The 21,081-nt window shown below is 37.6% G+C and overlaps 1 long non-coding RNA gene across 5 annotated transcripts in view; it reads right to left on the bottom strand.

The window, feature by feature from the left end:
• LOC129057656 (uncharacterized) overlaps positions 1-21,081 on the bottom strand; it is a 95,372-nt gene that overhangs the window by 51,972 nt on the left and 22,319 nt on the right. For 3 of the 5 annotated variants that reach the window (XR_008522303.2, XR_008522305.2, XR_008522304.2), the window contains 2 exons: positions 16,928-16,977; positions 10,170-10,263 (listed from right to left, as the gene is read on the bottom strand). This is a non-coding gene — a long non-coding RNA (uncharacterized LOC129057656). Of the gene's footprint in view, positions 1-10,169; positions 10,264-16,927; positions 17,026-21,081 lie in introns of those variants that run through there. The other 2 variants (XR_010136264.1, XR_010136263.1) reach the window with 2 other exon arrangements.

Raw genomic sequence — 21,081 nt, 5'->3', positions numbered from 1 at the left:
AAATTCCTAGGCAGAAGGCTAGGCAATAGCACAGATCAGAGATAAGCTGGGCCTTAGCTAATGTAGCGGCAACAGAACTAGTATCTGATGGGACTTGCGGGGTGAGAAGGCGGGAGGCAGTAACTAAGGGTTTCTGCTGGGTAACTAGGGTGGTGATAGGGTGGTGATAGAGGCATGGACTGAAATAAGAAGTGAGGTTGGGGAGCAGGAAGAGACAATACATTGAGAAAGATGCCAAGGTTATCTTGGATATGTTCAACGTGTCTTGGATATGTTGAATTTAAGATATTTGTGGCATGTCCAGGTGGAGCTACATAACAGCTGGATATGTAGCTCTAGAATTTGGGAAAGTAGTCCTGTTAGAGATAGAGATTTCATCAGCACGTGGAAGCCTGGAAGGTTGATGATGTTAGTTAGAAAATCACTGAGGGAAAGAAAGTAGGCAGTGAGAAGGGAAGCCAACGAAGGAGGTAACAGGAAAGAAGTGGGTCTTAGAAGTCCAGGGGAGAAAATTTTTAAAAGGGAGTACCTACAGAGAGGGAGCTAGATTGCAGGGAGTTGAGGAAATGGAAGGAAGTGATTAGATTTCCCTTTTAAGAAATTGAGCTGCAGATAAGAAGAAAAATGATGGTGTCACAGCCAAGATCAACATCTTCTTCTTCTTTCTTTCTTTTTTTTTTTTTTTTTGACCCAGGGTCTCACTGTGTTGCCCAGGCTGGAGTGCAGTAGTGGCACAATCACAGCTCACTGCAGCCTTGACCTCCTGGGCTCAGGTGATCCTCCCATCTCCCACCTCAGGCTCCCAGGTAGCCAGGACTATAGGCACACCACACCATGCCAGCTGATTTTTTACTTTTTGTAGAGATGGGGTCTCACTATGCTGCCCAGCCTGCAAGATCAACTTTTTTGTTTGTTTATTTTTTAAGCAATAGAAATATGAACATGTTTATAGGATGTGGAGAATAAAAGACTGAACAAGTATGGAAGGGAGACAATAATTGATGGAATGAGATCCTGGAGTTGGGAGCAGGGGGTGGGGATTATGCATAGAGATAGAGGGATTGAATAGGTAGAAGAAGCCATTTTATCCTCTGAGATGGGGGAAACCCCCAATAGAAAATGAAAACCATCAATCTGTGGAAATACTACCCTACTCAGTGGTGTGGTTTGCCCTAGAAGCTTTCAGCAACTTGGGTATAGGGGATTGTCTGGTTCTGCAACTGTTGATCACTGAGATAGCTTCTAGTTCTTCAATATTTTAGTAATGTAAAAAATTTATTTTTCATCACTTCCTCTCTTTCTTAAAAAATATAACATTACTAATAGAGTTGAACACCTTATCACATTTCTTTCCTCTTCTTTGAGGTAACCACTATTCTGAAGTAGCAATGGTGTTCTCTACAGCTAATGTTATATTTTCACTAAGCCTGTAGTACCCATAACTAATATAAAGCATTGTTTTGTATGCTTTAAGACTTTTAAAAAAATTGGTATCCTACTATATTATTCTGCAACTTGCTTCTTTTATTCATTATCATATTTTTTGAAAATTATCCATATTAACTCATGAGGATAAAATCAGCTCCAATGTATTTTAGCTGCTGTGTGTTTTTTATTTTCAAAAAATGCCAATTTATTTATCAGTTCTCCAATTTTGTTTCCAGTGTTTCATTATTACAAAAAATGAACATATGCAAAGCTTTCTTTGTGATAATGATTTTCTTTCTTTCTTTCTTTCTTTTTTTTTTTTAAGATGGAGTCTCACTCTGTTGCCCAGGCTGGAGTGCAGTGGCCCAATCTTGGCTTACTGTAACCTCCACCTCCCGGGTTCAAGCGATTCTCCTGCCTCAGCCTCCTGAGAAGCTAGAACTATAGGCATGTGCCACCATGCCTGGCTAATTTTTTGTATTTTTAGTACAAATGGGGTTTCACTGTGTTAGTCAGGATGGTGTCGATCTCCTGACCTCGCGATCCGCCTGCCTCAGCCTCCCAAAGTGCTGGGATTACAGGCGTGAACCACCACGCCCGGCCATGATGATGATTTTCACATTAAAAGAATGCGTATCCTTTTTTTTTAGGCAGTATTCTGTGTAAACATCAACGAAATCAAGTTGCTCAGTTGTGTTGCTGAAATCTCTTGCGTCTTTACTAACTTTGTTCTATCAATTACTGAAAGAAGGGTATTAAACTGTTCAAGCATGGTTGTGGGTTTGTCTGTTTCTCCGTTTAGTTCTGTAGGTTTTGCTTTATATACTTGAAACTTTATTACTCTATGTATACACATGTATAAGATTATGTCTTATTGATGAATTGACTCTTTTATCATTAAAATGTCCTTCTTTTTTTAAACTTTAAACTCACAACTAAGAATATGTCTTCTTATTTCTGTTCATATTCCTTAACTTGAAGTCTATTTTGTCTAATATTAATATAGCCACTCCAGTTTTCTTATGATAATAAGTGTTTGCTCGGTACATTTTTGCTATCCCTTTACTTTCATCCTCCACCCTTCACAGGATGGAGAGCACAGCTGAGTGGGTGCAGGAGCTGGGGCGAGTACTTCTGGGTGTGGGCAGAAGCAAAACTTTGTGTGGGCCCCACAGCAGCATCTAGTAGGGAGTACCCATGACCCTTGAAACCCCAGAAGGAATGTTACAGGCAGCTCTCTTTTAGCTTTTCCATTTGCAGATGGCTTAAGTGTTTAACAGCTCAGTGAACCCTCTGCCTTTTCACAAGGGTAGTGGGTCACTGTTACAGGCTTCTGTATCCCAAGCTCTTGTCCAGAGTCCAGGAAAAATCAGATCGCACGAACGAATTGAAGGATAGTAAATACAGGGGATTTTCTTGCTGATGGAAGTGGCTTTCAGCGGGAAAGGGAACTACAAAGCAGATGGAGCAGGAAGATATTCTTCCCCGGACGTCCAGCTGTCTCTGGCCAGACTCTTCTCCTAAGTCCTGCTGTCAAGCTGTCCCTCTGAAGTCAAGCGACTTCTCTAACGTTCAGCTGCTTCTTCTCCCTTTCTCTGCTCTCTGCCAGTGGAGCCTGGGGTTTTCATGGGTACAGGATGTGGGGTGGAGTGGGCCAGGGGTGGTTTTGGAAAAGGCGACATTCAAGCAGGGAAAATGGGGATGTAAAGTTCTCATTTGGGGCTGTGGTTCCAGACTTCAGGGTGTAGCCCTCACCAGGGACCCCACCCTTTTCTGCCTAGAATTTCTCTGCCTCCTGTCCCTATCAATGATCACACCACTGCACTCCAGCCTGGGTGACAAAGAAAGATCCTGATTTAAAACAAAAAGAAAGAAAAGAAAAGAAAAAGAAAGCGAGAAAGGAAGGATTCTAAATAGCAAATAAATTTTCATCTTCCCTAACGACAATAAATTGTTCCTGTAAACTAATCAGAATATGTAATGTTTATGGTTTTGTTTTTTTTTTTTTTCCAAGACAGAATCTTGCTCTGTCATCCAGGCTGCAGTGCAGTGGCACGATCTTGGCTTACTGCAACCTTTGCCTCCGGGGTTCAAGCAATTCTCGTGCCTCAGCCTTCCAAGTAGCTGGGATTACAGGCACTTGCCACCACGCCTCACTAAGTTTTATATTTTAGCAGAGTCGGGGGTTTCACCATTTTGGCCAGGCTGGTCTCAAACTCCTGACGTCAAGTGATCTGCCCACCTCAGCCTCCCAAAGTGCTGGGATCAGAGGTGTGAGCCACTGCACCTGGACTTAATGTTTATGTTTTAAATAAATATGTTCAAAATTCATTTAGAGTGCTCTGGAAAACCTCTAAGTAGGTTAGAAAATCCTGTTTAAAAGTTGTTTGCTTTTTAAATTTAACTATGCAGATGGAGTTTTTAAAAATAATTTTTAAAGCAGTTTTAGTTTTACAATAATTGATAGACTTAATTTTTTTAAAAGCAGTTTTAGTTTTACAGAAAAGCTGAGCAGAAAGTACAGGGAACTCTCATATTCTTGCTTTCTCTCTGCACCCACTTTGGTCCCCATTTCCCCTATTATTAATGCCTTACATTAGAAGTTTTATAGTTTTGCATTTTACATGTAGTTTTGCATTTTACATGAAGTTTTATAGTTTTGCATTTTACATAGTACATTTTACTATGATCCATTTTGAGTTAATTTTTGTGAAAGATGTAAGGCATGTGTCTACATTCATTTTTTTCCCATGTGAATATCCAGTTGTTTCAGTATCATTTGCTGAAGACTGTCCTTTCTTCGTTGAATTGCCTTTGCTTGTCTGTCAAAGATCAGTTGGCTATATTTGTGTGTTTCTTTCTGGCCTCTCTATTTTGTTCCATTAATCTATTTGTCTGTTCTTTCACCAATACCACACTGTCTTGATTACTGTACAGTAAGTCTTGAAGTTTTGCAGTGTCAGTTCTCTGACTTTTTCTCATCAATATTGTGTTGGCTATTCTGGGTCTTTTGCTTTTCCATATTAACCTTAGAATCTGTTAGTCAATATCTACAAAACAACTTGTAATTTTTATTGGTATTGCGTTAAATGTATAGATCATGTTGTAAAGAACTGACATCTTAACAATATTGAGTTTCCTATCCATGATTCTTTCATGACAGTTTAATAGTTTTCCTTATATAGCTCTTGTAGATATTTTGCTAAATTTATACCTAAGTATTTCTCTTTTTCTTTCAGGGCGCTAATGTAAATGATGTTGTGTCTTTATTTTTATTTTTTATTTTCTTTCTTAAGCTAAGGATGCTACTGAAGATGTGTTATCAATTTCAAATTCCAATAGGTCATTGCTGGTATAGAGGAAAGCAATTGACTTTTGTATATTAACCTTGTATCCTACAACTTTGCTATAAGTGCATATCAGCTCCAGGAATTAGTGGCCTTTTTTGTTTGTTTTGTCAATTCTTTGGGATTTTCTACATAGAAAATCATCATCTGTAAACAAAGATAGTTTTATTTCTTCCTTCTTGATCTGTATATCTTTCTTTTTTTTTTGAGACAGAGTCTTACTCTGTTGCCCAGGCTGGAGTGCAGTGGGGCAATCTCGGCTCACTGCAACCTCCGCCTCCCGGGTTCAAGTGATTCTCCTGTCTCAGCCTCCCGAGTAGGTGGGATTATAGGCACACACTGCCATGCCCGGCTAATTTTTTTGTATTTTAGTAGAGACGGGGTTTCACCATGTTGCCCAGGCTGGTCTCAAACTCCTGAGCTCAGGCAATCCATCCACCTCAGCCTCCCAAAGTGTTGGGATTACGGGCGTGAGCCACCGTGCCTGGCCAATCTATATATCTTTTATTTCCTTTTCTTGTCTTATTGTGTTAACCATGACTCTCAGAATGATGGTGAATAAGACTGGTGAGCTTTATTTCCTTTTCTTGTCTTATTGTGTTAACCATGACTCTCAGAATGATGGTGAATAAGACTGGTGAGCTACTCTTTTGTGTAGCTCCTAATTTTAGGAAGAAAGCATCATCAGTACCTATGATGTTAGCTGTAGGGGTTTTTGTAGATGTTCTTTATCAAACTAAGGAAGTCCCCCTCTATTCCTAGTTTGCTGAGAGTTTTTATTATGAATGGGTGATGGATTTTGTCAAATTCTCTTTCTGTATTTGATCATATGATTCATCTTCTTTAGTGTCTTGGTGTAATAAATTACATTAATTCATCTCTTCTCAGCCTTTTGGCTAAGATCAAATGTAGTCATATTAATTGATTTTTGCATATTGAACCAGTCTTGTATACCTAAAATAAATCCCATTGTTCATGGTGTATAATTCTTTTTAGATGTGTTGAATTTTATTTGTTAATATTTTGTTGAGGACTTTTGTATCTATATTCATGAAAGATATTGGTCTGTAGTTGTTTTTTTCTTGTAATATCTTTGGTTTTAGTATTAGGGTAATGCTGTCCTCAAAGAATGTTAGAATGTATTCCCTCTGCTTCTATTTCCTGGAAGAGACTATAGAGAACTGTTATAATTTATTTCTTAAATATTTGGTTGAATTCACCAGTGAATCCATCTGAGCCTGGTGCATTCTGTCTTGGAAAGTTATTAATTATTGATTCAATTTATTTAGTAGATACAGGCCTATTTATATCATCTATTTCTCCTTGTGAGAGTTTTAGTAGATTGTGTCTTTTAAGGAACTGGTCTACTTCATCTAGATTATCAAATTTGTGGGCATATAATTATTTATCACATTCTTTTATTATGCTTTTAATGTTCATAGTGATATGCCTTCTTTCATTTCTGATATTAGTAATTTGTGTCTCCTATTTTTCTTCATTAGTTTGAGTAAAGGTTTATAAATTTCACTGATCTTTGCAAAGAAACAGCTTTGGGTTCATTGATTCTTTTTCTATTGATTTCCTGTTTTCAATTTTGATGTTTTCTGCCCTGATTTTTATAATTTCTCTTTTTCTGCTTATGTTTAATTTAATTTGCTCCTCCTTTTCTTCCTTCCTCCCTCCCTTTTTTTTTTTGCATTTTGCTCTTGTTGCCCAGACTGTAGTGCAATGGTGCGATCTCAGCTCACCGCAACCTCCGCCTCCCAGGTTCAAGTGATTTTCCTGCCTCAGCCTCCTGAGTAGCTGGGATTACAGGCATGCGCCACCAAGCCTAGCTAATTTTTTTTTTTTTTGAGATGGAGTCTTGCTCTGTTGCCCAGGCTAGAGTGCAGTGGCACAATCTCGGTTCACTGCAACCTCCGCCTCCCGGGTTCAAGCGATTCTCCTGCCTCAGCCTCCCGAGTAGCTGGGACTACAGGTGCCTACCACCGTGCCCAGCTAATTTTTTTGTATTTTTAGTAGAGACAGGGTTTCACCATCTGGGCCAGGCTGGTCTCAAACTCCTGACCTTGTGATCCTCCCACCTCGGCCTCCCAAAGTGCTGGGGTTACAGTGGTGAGCCACCGCACTCTGACTATTTTGTATTTTTTTTAGTAGAGAGGGAGTTTCTCCATGTTGGTCAGGCTGGTCTCGAATTCCCGACCTCAGGTGATCCCCCAGCCTCGGCCTCCCAAAGTGCTGGGATTACAGGCATCAGCCAGCACGCCTGGCCAATTTGCTCCTCCTTTTCTAGTTTCCTGAGGCAGAAACTTAAATGACTAATTTTAGGTCTTTTTTATTTTCCTATATAAGCATTTAATGGTATAAATTTCCCTTTAAGCACTGCTTTCACTGCATCTGACAAATATTGATAAGTTGTAATTTCATTTTTATTGAGTTAAAATATTTTAAAATTTCACTTCTCTTGAGGCTTCTTCCTTGACCTACTGATTATTTTGAAATGTGTAGTTTAATTGCCAAATATTTTTGGATTTTCAAGCTATCTTTCTGTTGTTATTTCTAGTTTAATCCCATTGTCAAGATTTGTTTTATCACCCAGAATGTGGTCTCTCTTGATGAATGTTCCATGTGAGCTTGGGAAGAATGTGTATTTTGTTGCTGTTGGATGAAGTATTTTATAAATGTCAATTAGATTCAGTTGATTGATGGTGCTGTTTGTGTTTAGTTCAACTATATAATTACTGATTTCATGCCTACTGGATCTGTCAACTACTAATAGAGGGGTGTTGAAGTCTCTAAGTATAATAGTGTATTCATTAATTTCTCCTTGCAGTTTTATCAGTTTCACTGCATGTATTTTGACACTCTTGTTAGGTATGCACACATTAAGGATTGTTATATTTTCTTGGAGATTTTTAAAATCTTGTACTTCTCCTCTGTATCCCTGAGAATTTTCCTTGTGCTAAATTCTTTGTTTGAAATTAATGTAGAACTCTGGTTTTCTTTTGACTAGTATTAGCATGGCATAATTCTTTAATTTTTTATTTTTATTCTATTTGCATCTTTATATTTAAAATGTGTTTCTTTTAAACAAAATTTAGTTAGGCCTTTTTTTTTTTTCTAATTTTTTCATCTTGTGGGGACTTGTTTTTTTATCCACTCTGACAGTCTTTTAATTGGTGTACTTAGGCCATTCACATTTAAAGTGAATATTGATATCATTGGATTAATATCTACCATATTTTAAATTTTTCTATTCATTGCTTTTGTTCTGTTTCTTTTTTTATCTTCCACTCTTTTTCTGCCTTCTCTGTTTTTGTTTTAATTGAGCATTTTACTTCTCTGGTTTTAACTGAGCTTTTAATTGAGGTTTTAATTTAACTTCAATTAAAACTTCTCTGGTTTTAATTGAACATTTTAAGATTCCATTTTCTCTTCTCTCTTATATCAATTATATTTCTTTTTAGTGGTTTCTCTAAAATTTTTCATATACATGTATAACTAATGCAAGCCCACTTTAAAGTAATAGTGTACTGCTTCACAGTACAAGTACCTTATAATGGTTTTCCCAGTGCCTCCCTCCCATGCCTTACAGCATTGCGGCCATTCATTTCACTTATTCATAAGCAATGGTCACTGAAAGCATGGATTGTATAGGTTAGAACTAAATTGGTATAGCGAAAATTTCATGTATTTTGTAAATAATTTTTCTCATGTGGCTGTTATTGTGCTCTACCATTTTATATTTTATTAGTGATTTTATATTTTATTAGTGATCCAGTGATTTTTTAAGACAAGGTATGAGACAGAAGAAAATATTATAGGCCTAGATCCATGGACTCTTCTGATGGTGTTGATGAAGAGTTTTAACCGATATTTATTTATTTATTTATTTATTTATTTATTTTGGAAATAGGGTCTCACTCTGTCGCCTAGGCTAGAGTGCAGTGGTGTAATTATAGCTCACTGTAGCCTCAAACTCCTGGGCTCAAATGATCCTCCTGCCTTAGCCTTCAGAGTAGCTAGGACTACAGGCATGTTCCACCATGCCTTGTTATTTTCTTGTTGTTGTAGAGAAGAGATCTTGCTATGTTGCCCAGGTGTTTTCAAAGTACTAGCCTCAACCAATCCTACCATGTTAGCCTCCCAAAGTGCTGGGATTACAGATGAGAGCCACCATGCCCAGTCAAGAATTTTAATCATTTGAAGCATTTTACTACACCAGGCAACAAGGAACTCTGGTAATCCAAATTGTTTCATTCCTTTGTGCATTGTCTGTGGTAAACAACTTACACATCCAGCAATGGCTCCAGCAAAACCGCAAAGACTCTTAACTCCAAAGGACAGACATTTGACAAGTAAAAGGGCAGATTATTTTCAGTGGCTACTGGAACATTGAAAGACAGTAAAGCTTTTGTTAAAAAACAAAAAACAAAAAACAAAAAAAGTTGTAGTCAGTGAACAGCCTCAGGAAGCAAGCTATTTAGTAGCAGTTATTTATTGTCCAGAAAAGGAAAATGCACACAGTAATGAGAACCTAAATTAGAGTAAATAAAATGCTAGGGACAGCTTGAGCCCAGGATTGAGTCCAGTTTGGGCAACATAACGAGATGCTGTCTCTAAAAACAAACAAACATAAAATACTAGGACAAGATGTAGTATGCGAAAATGAAAAGTTTTCTCTCTCAATACCATTAGTCAACGTATTGATGATATATGTCATAAACGGAAATAAATGGTTCTCTATGTAGGTTGATGAATCAACAGACTTTACCAATAAATGTCATATTATAACATTAGTGGTTTTTGTTGTTTGAGACGGAATCTCGCTCTGTTGCCCAGGCCGGAGTGCAGTGGTGCAATCTCGGTTCACTGCAACCTCAGCCTCCCAGGTTCAAGTGATTCTCCTGCCTCAGCCTCTCAAGTAGCTGGGACTACAGGCACAGGCCACCACACCTGGCTAATTAATATCATAACATTTGTAAGATTTGTAAACAACGTGGTTTTCAAGACTTTTTTTTTTTTTTTGAGACAGAGTCTCGCTCTGTCACCCAGGCTGGAGCACAATGGCGCGATCTCGGCCCACTGCAACCTCCGCCTACCGGGTTCAAGTGATTCTCCTGCCTCAACCTCCCGAGTAGCTGGGATTACAGGCATGCACCACGACGCCCAGCTAATTTTGTATTTTTAATAGAGACAGGTTTCTCCATTTTGGTCAGGCTGGTCTGAACTGCTGACCTCAGGTGATCCGCCCACCTCGGCCTCCCAAAGTGCTGGAATTACAGGCGTGAGCCACCGTGCCCGGCCCCGGGTGCATTTAATGTTCTGTCGTATCTGGAATGAAAAGGTCTGATCTGGAAAAAATATGTGGGCATCTATACTGACAGGACTCACCAGTGAGCTCCAGTAGCGGCAAAGGGAACACAGGAAATTCTGACTTCGTTCACAACACACTCTTTTCTTCATAGACAGGTGCTGGTGTCAAAGCCTGTCAAAGAAGAAATTTTAAAAGTCTGGATGATGTGACAAAAGTAGTCAACTTTCTTAAGTAGAGCTACAGTCTGATCATGTACTGAAGATGATATTTACTCATCTATCTCTTGACAAACTGTGGATTTCTATGAAAAAAATAGGTTTCTGCTATTCATGGGAAAGCAACGAACGCCTCGGTGGTTTTTAACTTCTTTTTTTTGAGACGGAGTTTTGCTCTTGTTGCCCAGGCTGGAGTGCAATGGCTCAATCTTGGCTTATGGCAACCTCTGCCTCCCGGGTTCAAGCGATTCTCCTGCCTCAGCCTCCCGAGTAGCTGGGATTACAGTCATGTGCCACCATGCACGACTAATTTTGTATTTTTAGTAGAGACTTGGGTTTCTCCATGCTGGTCAGGCTGGTCTCAAACTCCTGACCTTAGGTGATCCTCCCACCTCGGCGTCCCAAAGTGCTGGGATTACAGGCATAAGCCACCGTGCCTGGTTGGTTTTTAACTTCTTAAACTTGTAAATAAACTTTTTCTTGTTTTTGTTTTTTGAGACAAGGTCTCATTCTGTTGCCCAGGCTGGTGCAGTGGCATGATCAGAGCTCACTGCAGCCTCAACTTCCCAGCCTCAGGCCATCCTCCCACCTCAGCCTCATGAGTAGCTGGGACAACACATGCATGCCATCACACCTGGCTATTTTTTTTTTTTTTTTTTTTTTTTTGCAGAGGCAGGATCGCCTTATATTGCTCAGGCTGGTTTTTCTTCTTTAAGAAGCATTTGAAATTATCATATTTATGTTGAAAACTGTGTATTTGACAAGCAAATACACAAGCACAAGTTTCAATTAAGGGGTAAAGTCCATTCTTTAGTTTTAGTTTAAAAAAGTGTTTAATACACTTTTAATACTTTTATATAGACCAATTAAAGAGATCAAGAAAGTAATACATGTATATAATAATTTTGTAATTGCTAGGCCTACATGGGAGTGTGTTAGTCCATTTTGTGTTGCCATAAAGGAATACCTGAGGCTGGGTAATTTATAAAGAGGTTTACTTTGCTCACAGTTCTGCAGGCTATACAAGAAGCATGATGAGAACATCTGTTCCTGGCTAGGCCTTCAGGAAGCTTCCAATTATGGCTGAAGGTGAAGGGGGCCCAGAATGCCACATAGTGAAAGAGGAAAAGAGAGAGAAGGTGGAGGGGCAGTGTTTTCTTAAACAACTAATTCTCGTATAAACTAACCGAGCAAGAACTCATTCATTACCACCGGGACAGCCTCAAACCATTCATGAGGGATCTGCTCCCGTGATCCAAACTCCTCCCATTAGGGCCCACCTCCAACTTTATCATATTTCAACATGAAATTTGGAGGGAACAAATATCCAAACCATATCAGGCAGCCTGATCATGTCACTCAGTAAGGAAATGCTTTTAAACTGTCTTAAAACAGTCTTAGGCCATTTTTATTCATATTGTTTTCTTTGCAGTTTTACTAACTTTTAACATTTTCAATAAATTTTCATGTTGTAAATAACATTAATTAAAATCAATTTACAACCTTTATATAAATTAAATCAACTCCTTCTACCTTTAGAAAAATTTCATTTTGTCTTAAGCCTGTTTAACACAAATGTATTATTTTTACTATATGAGTTTTAAAATTTTATGAAAAGCCACTAGGGAGATTAACTTCAAGAAAGGTAAGCTAATCTTAACTATCTGATTTTATTTCAGGGACAGATGGTTAAAAAGACATAGCAACCACAGTAGAATCTCATTGGGTAGAAATTTGTGATAAGAGTTTGGGATCTACTTGGATAACGTAAAAATTCAAGTAGACATAATGAATTAATGTCTTTTTTTGGGAGGAGGAACCACATAAAATGATAGGCAAATAAGTTAGCCAAAATAAAGAGATCTTCAGGAAAAGATGTCATCCTCTACCCAAAAGAGCATTGGCAATTATTATTGGATTGTTATATCTACAATTTACTGATCATGCTAATGTACTATGGGCTTAGATAAAATAATTTTTATACAGAGGTCCCCTGAGACCTGGAAATTATTTCAAGAGCTCCTCCAGAGGAGAAAGACTGTGCTGGTCAACCTGCTTGTGGGATAAAAAAAATTGCATAGTGTCTCCTCATCTCAGTACAAAGTACTGTATAGAGTCTATCACTTAGAATTTTAAAAATATTAATCATGTTCATGACATCCTGTGGCAAATAGACTGTAATTTGTAACAATATACAAAAAATAAAAGAAAAAGTATATGATACTATCTATAAATATACTTTTTATTTTAATAATTATATATAATTTTAGCAAATTATATACATAATACATTAAATAAATTATATATATATATAATTTTAATAATTTCTTTTTTTTTGAGACAGAGTCTTGCTGTGTCATCAAGGCTGGAGCATAGTGGCATGATTGCAGCTCACTGCAGCCTTGACCTCCTGGCTCCGGCTCTTGAGTAGCTGGGACTACAGGCATGTGCCACCATACCTGGCTAATTCTTATTTTAAATTTTTAAAATATTTTGTAGAGATAGGATCTCACTATGTTGTCCAGGCTGGTCTTGAACTCTTGGGCTCAATGATCTTCCCACTTTGGCCAACCAAAGTGCTAGGATTACAGATGTAAGACACCACATCTGGCCTAATTTTAATAATTTCTTTCTGTACCTCAATAAATCATTTTTCATACATTTAGGGATGCATACACCCACTTTGGAAGCTACTGTTCCAGTCATAGAATTTTATCATTAACACTACCAACTAACCTCATTTGATTAAGATTTATTGACCATTCCACCTCACAACAGCAGAATGTAAATTCTTTTCAAGTGACAATGGGAATATTTATTAAAATATAGCATATTTTGGGCCATAAAGCAAGTGTCAATAAGCTTAAAAGAATTTAAGTCACATATAGTATGTTCTCTGACAACAATTGAAATAAATTAGAAATCAATGACTGCTGAAAAATTGCTGGGTAGACCCCAAATATTTGGGAACTAAATAACAGACTTCTAAATAATCAATAGGCCAAGAAGAAATCAAAAGAGAAATGAGAGTATTTTAAATGGAGTGAAAATGAAAACCCAATATATCAAAATGTCTGGGATGCCCTTGAAGCAGCACTTAAGGAAAATTTTACAACACAAAACACTTATGTTAGAATAGAAAAAAAGGTCTCAAATCAGTGACTTCAGCTTCCATCTTAAGACACCAGAAAAAGAAGATTAAACTCAACATGCATAGAAAAAAGAAAATAATAAAGATCACAGCAAAAATAATGAAATAAAAATCAGAAAAACAACAGCAAAAATCTGTGAAACCAAAACTGCTTCTTTGAAAAAATAAATCAATAAAATTGATAGATCTCTAGCTAAGGTGATTAGGAAAAAAAGATAGAAGATGCAAATTAACAATATCAGTAATGTGGGATGCAACATCACTGCAAGTTATACAGATATTAAAAGATAATAATGGAATATTATGAATGACTCTACGCCAATGAATTCAACAAGTTAGAGCAAATTCTTTGAAAGAAACAAAATACCAAAGCTCACTCAAGCAGAAATAGATAGCCTAAATAGTCCTATACTTATTTTAAACATTTAATTTGTTGTTAAAGGCTTTCTCACAAAAGACTCCATATCCAGATGGCTTGCTGCTCTGAAGTCTACAAAATCACAAAAATAAAATAATACTAATTCTACTAAAACTGTTTTAGAAAATTGAAAAGTAGGGAATATTGCAATAAATTCCATAAATTACGGATTAACCTGATACCAAAAAGCAGACAAAGACAAGCAAACTACAGACCAATATTCCTCATGAGCACAGATGCAAAAATTCTAAACAAAATATTAGCAAATTTAATTCAACAATATATGAAAAGGATAAGGTGGCTGGGCGGGATGGCTCACGCCTGTAATCCCAGCACTTTTGGAGGCTGAGGTGGATGGATCACGAGGTCAGGAGTTCAAAACCAGCCTGGCCAATGTGGTGACACCCCAACTCTACCAAAAATACAAAAAAAATTAGCTGGACATGGTGGCTTATGCTTGTAGTCCCAGCTACTTGGGAGGCTGAGGCAGAAGAATTGCTTGAACCCACAAGGTGGAGGTTGCGGTGAGCCAAGATGGTGCCACAGCACTCCAGCCTGGGTCACAGAGTGAGACTCCATCTCAAAAAAAAACAAAAAACAAAAAAAAGGATAATGCATCATGACCAAAGTGGGGTTTATTCTAAGAATGCAAGGCTGGTTTGAGATCCAGAAGCCAATCAAGGCCAGGTGCAGTGGCTCATGCCTGTAATTCTAGCACTTTGGGAGGCCAAGACAGGGGGATCACTTCAGCCCAGGAGTTCAAGAACAGCCTGGGCAACATAGTGAGCCCCTGTCTTGACCAAAAAAAACAATGAAATAAAAAAAGCCAGCTGTGCTGGCACTTGCCTATAGTCCTAGTACTTGGGAGGCTGAAGTAAGAGGATCACTTGAGCCAGGGAGGTCAAAAGTGCAGTAAGCCATGATTGCACTACTGCACTCCAGCCTGGGTGACAGAGTGAGAAGCTGTCTCTTAAAAACAAACAACCAAAAACCAATCAACATAATTTACCATATTAACAAGCCAAAAAGAAAAAACATATGATCTTCTCAATAGATGAAGAAAATGCATTTAGCAAAACTCAGCAACAATTTCTGATAAAAACTCTAAGTAAATTACTGTTAGAACATCCTGAACTTGATAAAGGGCATCTAAAAAAATTACAGTTACCATTATACCTACTAGCAAAAACCTAAATGCTTTCTTCCTAACATCAGGAACAGATAAGGATGTTTACTTTCACCACTGCTATTCAATATGGCACTGGAGATTACAACCAGTGCAATCAGACAAGAAAAAGAAATAAAGGGAAGCCAGACTGAAAAGGAAGAAGTAAAATTGTTATTATTTGAAGACAACATGATCATTATGGAAAATCCAAAGGAATTTGCAAAACAGGTAGATGTTAGAAGTGACAAGTGATTAGAAGTAGGTTTAACAAGGTTATAGGATACAAGGTCAAAATACAAAATTCAATTGTATTTCCATACACTATTGAAGAACAATTTGAAACTGAAAAAAATTTTAAAACCACACATATGATTGCATAAAAAATTATATACTTAATGATGACTGAAAACTACAAAATATTGCTAAAAGAAATTAAAGAAGACCTAAATGGAGAAACACACTTTGTTCGTGGATTGGAAGACTCAACATTAAGATGTCAACTGTCCCCAAATTGATTTATTTATATATTCAATGCAATCCCAACTAAAATCCCAATAGGCTTTTTGTAAAAATTGACAAATTGATTATTAAATTCAAATGGAAATACAAAGTACCTAGAATAGCCAAAACAACTTTTACAAAAGAACAAAATTAAAGAACTTTCATTACATGATTCCAAGGCACTATAAAACTACAGTAATTGAGACAGTATGGAATTGGCATTAAGACAGACAAATAGATAAATGGAAAGATGGTGGATCCCAGAAATAAACCCACATATATGTAAACAACTGATGTTTTCATAAACTTTAAAGGCAATTCTATTTTTTTCAACAAATTTTACTGGAACAATTGGATAGCCATATCCAAAAAAAAAAAAAAGAAAGAAAAAAAGAAAATGAACTTTGATCCATACCACACAGTACATAAAAAAATTAATTCAAACTGGATCACAAACCTAAATGTAAAACCTAAAAGTATAAATGTTCTAGAAGAAAACACAGGAGAAAGTCTTTGTGACCCTGGTTTGGTCAATGGTTTCTTAGAAACAATACCAAAATCACAATCCATCTATAATTTTTTTTTTTTACTTTATCCAAATGAAGAACTTCTGCTCTTTGAAAAACACTGTTAAGAGAATGAAAAGACAAGAGACAAGTGTTGGAAAAATATTTGTAAATCACATATCTGATAAAGAACTGTGTCCTTTAATGTGCAAAGAATATACATATTTTCAAAACTAACTAATAAAAATTTAAAAAATTAACAACCCACCAGGCACGGTGGCTCATGCCTGTAATCCCAGCACTTTGGGAGGCCAAGACGGGCAGATCACGAGGTCAGAAGATCGAGACCATCCTGGCCAGCACGGTGAAACCCTGTCTTTACTAAAAAAATATAAAAACATTAGCTGGGCGAGGTAGTGGGTGCCTGTAGTCCCAGCTACTCAGGAGGCTGAGGCAGGAGAATGGTGTGAACCCAGGAGGCGGAGCTTGCCATGAGCCAAGATCGTGCTACTGCTCTCCAGCCTGGGCGACAGAGCGAGACTCTGTCTCAAAAAAAAAAAGAAATAAAAACATTAACAACCCAATACAAAAATGGGCAAAATAAGACTTTATCAAAGAAGATATGCAGACGGCAAATAAGCAAATGAAGAGATGTTCAAAAAATCATTAGCCATTAGATAAATACAAATTAAAAATCACGATGAGATTCTTCCACACCCCAATTGGAACATCTTAAATTTTGAAGACTGTCCATGCCAAGTGTTGTCAAGGATGTGGAGCAACTGTAACTCTTATATATAGCTGGTGGGAATGAAAAATGGTCAACCACTTTGAAAAACAGTTTGGCAGTTTCTTAAAATTTAAACATGCGCTTACCATATAACCCAGTTGTAGGATATAATAAATTCCTCTTCAAAGGTTTTAGCCTGTAAATTGTTAAGTACAATGAGTTCTGGTATCAGTAAGTTCAGCTCCCTGTTCTTTATTTTAAAGCTTAACTTCCTCGTTTTCCTCATCTCCTTGCCCCCAGTTTCAGTAAACAAACCCCTCCTAGCTTCTATCACCTGGCTCCATCCTGAGTCACCTCTGGTCACCTGCTCTGTCCTGAGTCATCCCTGGTCAGCTGCTCTGACCTGAGTCATCCTGAGTCACCTGTTCTGTAACCATCCTTCCCACTAAACAACTCACCCCACCACTCTGACTCATACCCCTGGTCTCTTTAAAATAGCCAATTGGAATTAGCTTAGACGGTGTCATCTGACCCTAGCCAATAGGGGAATGACACAGCAGTAGGGGCTACCTGTGTCAGGAATAAGAACCCCTTCCCCTCCCTTGTTGAGATGTGCTCTCGCCATTGCTCCATCCACAAGGCACACCCTTCTATAGAAGTAAAATTGCCTTGCTGAGAAAATTAAATTTATGTTCGAGTGCTATTTCTTTTGCAGCATCAAAAATTTATTTCTAACACAGTCATTCTATTCCTAGGTATTTGCCTAGGAGAAATGAAAGCATCTGCCCATAAAATTTCTTGTGCACAATTGTTCATACCAACTTTATTTGTAAGAGCCTCAGACTAGAAATAACCCAAATGTGCATCAATAGGTTAATGGATAAACAAATTGTGGTAAATTTGTACAATGGAATACTACTCATTCTAAGGAACAATAAAATAAATGAAATATTGATACATGCTATAACATGGATGAATCTCAAACTAATTACCTGAAATACAAGAGGGCAGGCAAAAAAGAGTACGTATTGTATAATTCCATTTGTGTAAAAGTCTAGAAAATGCAAAATAATCTATAATGACAGGAAGTATATCATGTGGATGGGCATAAGGCAGGGAAGTGCAGGAGGGAGAGATTACCAAGTGGCACATGAACCTTTTGGTGTGATGGGTGTATTCATTGGCTGGACTGTGATGATTGTTTCACAGGTGTATACATATGTCAAAACTCACCAATTGTATACTTTAAACATGTGCTGTTTATTGTATATTAACCATATCTCAATAAAGCTCCATTATTATATTTTGTATTTCCTCCTTGAAGAAAATCTGTTTTAAAAATAATGTTTTATCCTTATGGTTAGGTACTTTACAATGCTCTATTAATTATCATTTGGAATTCTATAAAATCATTTATAGAATTTACACTCTATGTCTACTGTGTAGTTCTTACAAAAGATTCATTTGAATATTTTGAAATCACTTAAAAGGAAGTACAGTTATAGATTTTGTATCGGTTCCATTTTATTCATTGTATTATTCAAACCTATTGTATCTTTATGAAATTTTTAAATTATTTTGATAATGTAGATTTATTGTCTTCAATTATAATTACACATTTATTTATTGTTTCATTGATGATAGATGATTCTTTTACATATGCTTGACTGGGGTATGGGGAAGGAGTCTTTTTTGAGGGTGGTTCTGTGGAGGCAACTTGAAATTTCTTAATCTCTACATTAAGTTGGGGCTCTTTTTTTAATTGCTTCAGAAATTTTATCTTCAATTATTCCTTTTTTTTTTTTCTTTTGACAAGGTCTCGCTCTGTCACCCAGGCTGGAGTGAAGTGGCCCAATCATGGCTCACTGCAGCCTCGACCTCCCTGGCTCAAGTGATCCTCCCACTTCAGCCTCCTGAGAAGTTGGGACTACAGGCAAGTGCCACTACACCCAGCTTTTTTTCTTTTTTTTTTCCTTTTGTTTGAGACAGAGTCTCACTCCGTTGCCAGGCTGGAGTGCAGTGGTGTGATTTTGGCTCACTGTAACCTCCGCCTCCCGGGTTCAAGCAATTCTCCTGCCTCAGCCTCCTAAGTAGCTGGGACTACAAGCGCATGCCACCACGCCCAGCTAATTTTTGTATTTTTAGTAGAGACAGGGTTTCACTGTGTTGGCCAGGATGGTCTTGATCTCCTGACCTTGTGATCCGCCCACCTCAGCCTCCCAAAGTGCTGGGATTACAGGTGTGAGCCACCACGCCTGGCCTTTTTTTTTTTTTTTTTTTTTTTTTAAGTATAGATGAGGTCTTGCTACGTTGTCCAGGCTGGTGTTGAACTCCTGGGCTGAAGTGATCCTTTCACCTTGGCCTCCCAAAATGCTGGGTTTACAGGTATGAGCCACCACATCCAGCTTAATTATTTCTTAAATTGTGCCTATTGGCTGGGTGCGACGGCTCGCGCCTGTAATCCCAGCACTTTGGGAGGCCGAGGCAGGTGGATCACCTGAGGTCAGGAGTTGGAGACCAGCCTGGCCAATGACTCTGGCGACTAAGGCAGGAGAATTGCTTGAACCCAGGAGGCAGAGGTTACAGTGAGCCGAGACTGCACCATTGTACTCCAGCCTGGGCAACAAGAGCGAAACTCCGTCTAAAAAAAAAAAAAAATTGTGCATATTGCTGGCCTTTCCTTTACCTTCTTGTATAGCTCTGTGTCTTGTCAGTTGGAGCTTAGATGCACAGAGCCACATCTTTTTTGGAAGAGACTTTGGATACTATGATCTCCCAACCTCTTCAACTTATAGACAAGGAAATAAAGGCAGAGAGAATGTCTTACCTAAGGCCAAATAACTGGGTGAACTGGTTTGGAACATCAAAGTTTTAATTTCCTGTTCTATGCCCTTTCTACTCCACATCCTCTTTTTCATCTTTTTAGGATGGATCGTCATTTCCATTTAAGGGTTCTCTGCTTAACTTCCCCGTGGCTTGAGACATGTTTTCATGTTGTTTCCTTTATTACTTATTAGCTACATTGCCTCATTTCTTTTGGGGAAGCAAACCTGTGTTGTGTGAGAAAGCTTTTAATAACCTTTTCCCCCATCCTGCTACTCTATGACTATGACCTATCTTTTGATAACACTGTTTTTTCCTAATTTGTAGTCCTCAGGTCTTGTTTTTTGGTTTTACTTTCTTTTCTTACAGTCAATTCAGTTGCTTCAGTCTCATGTTTGTGGTTCTTAAGATTTTCCCTCTATTTTCTTCCTTTTTCTTTGGGATCTTGAGGTTAAAAAACCTTTCCCTCCCACCTTCATTATGACTGAGACTTACTTTGTTAATTCATGTCTTGTTTAATCTTATTTTGTTTGTCTTCTACATCTCTATTGTTACTTTAGTGGGTTTTCTCAAAACACTCATATTCATTCCATCTTCTTCACAGAACCCTTTTGCTTATAACTCGGGAAAACACAGAAGTTCAATTGTATTCTACAAACTATCATGTGAAGTAAATTATCAGTAAAGATCAGGATGGTGAATAGTTTTTGTCTGACTCCACCCCTTGTGAGCCATCTCTCTGAGCACCTCTTGTTTCCCTGATGAGCTCTTGCTACTAGGTATAGTAAACAGAATTGATATGAGATCAAATGAGAAAGTATGCATGAAAATAATTTAACTAAAAATACACTGAGCAAATATATTAGCATCAAAATCATGATATCAATTAACTAAGATTATTAATTAATCTTAAACTTTAAAATAAAAGATAAAGGATAGTTACATGTATATTACAGTTAAATTAAATGCTGCTTTTGTGGGGGCACATGGTGGACCACTGTACTAGAATTCCTTTTCCCAGAACTATGCAGGCCAGAGCCAAATTTCAGAAACTATTTTTTTAAAGGATCAGAAATCAATTGGAATTATAATAAAACACATGACACATCTGATGAAACATAATGTTCATAGAAAATAAAATGTGCTTACTTGTTTGCCATTATCTACATGTATACATTTTTATATACAGTAAAAACAATCATCTATTTTTCAGACACTGAACTGAAACCACCCAACTAAGCTACTCCTGGATTTCTGAATGTCTGAAACTGTGTAACATAATGTTTGTTGTTTCAAGCTGCTAAGTATTGGGATAATTTGTTATGCAGCCATACTTAACTAATACAGCAACTCTGCCATGACATTTCCTCCAAACTCTTTCAGGGTACAAGGGACTGGGTAATGAGAAAGGAGGATCAGCTCAGGAAATTGTTCCAGGGCTTTCATCATTGGGAGTGGTTGGATCAATGATTCGTCA

Source organism: Pongo abelii, chromosome 12, assembly GCF_028885655.2.
Source record: "Pongo abelii isolate AG06213 chromosome 12, NHGRI_mPonAbe1-v2.0_pri, whole genome shotgun sequence".
Lineage (NCBI taxonomy): Eukaryota > Metazoa > Chordata > Mammalia > Primates > Hominidae > Pongo > Pongo abelii.
The sequence above is the reverse complement of the archived record's forward strand: the minus strand, read 5'-3'. Positions and strand labels throughout refer to the sequence as shown.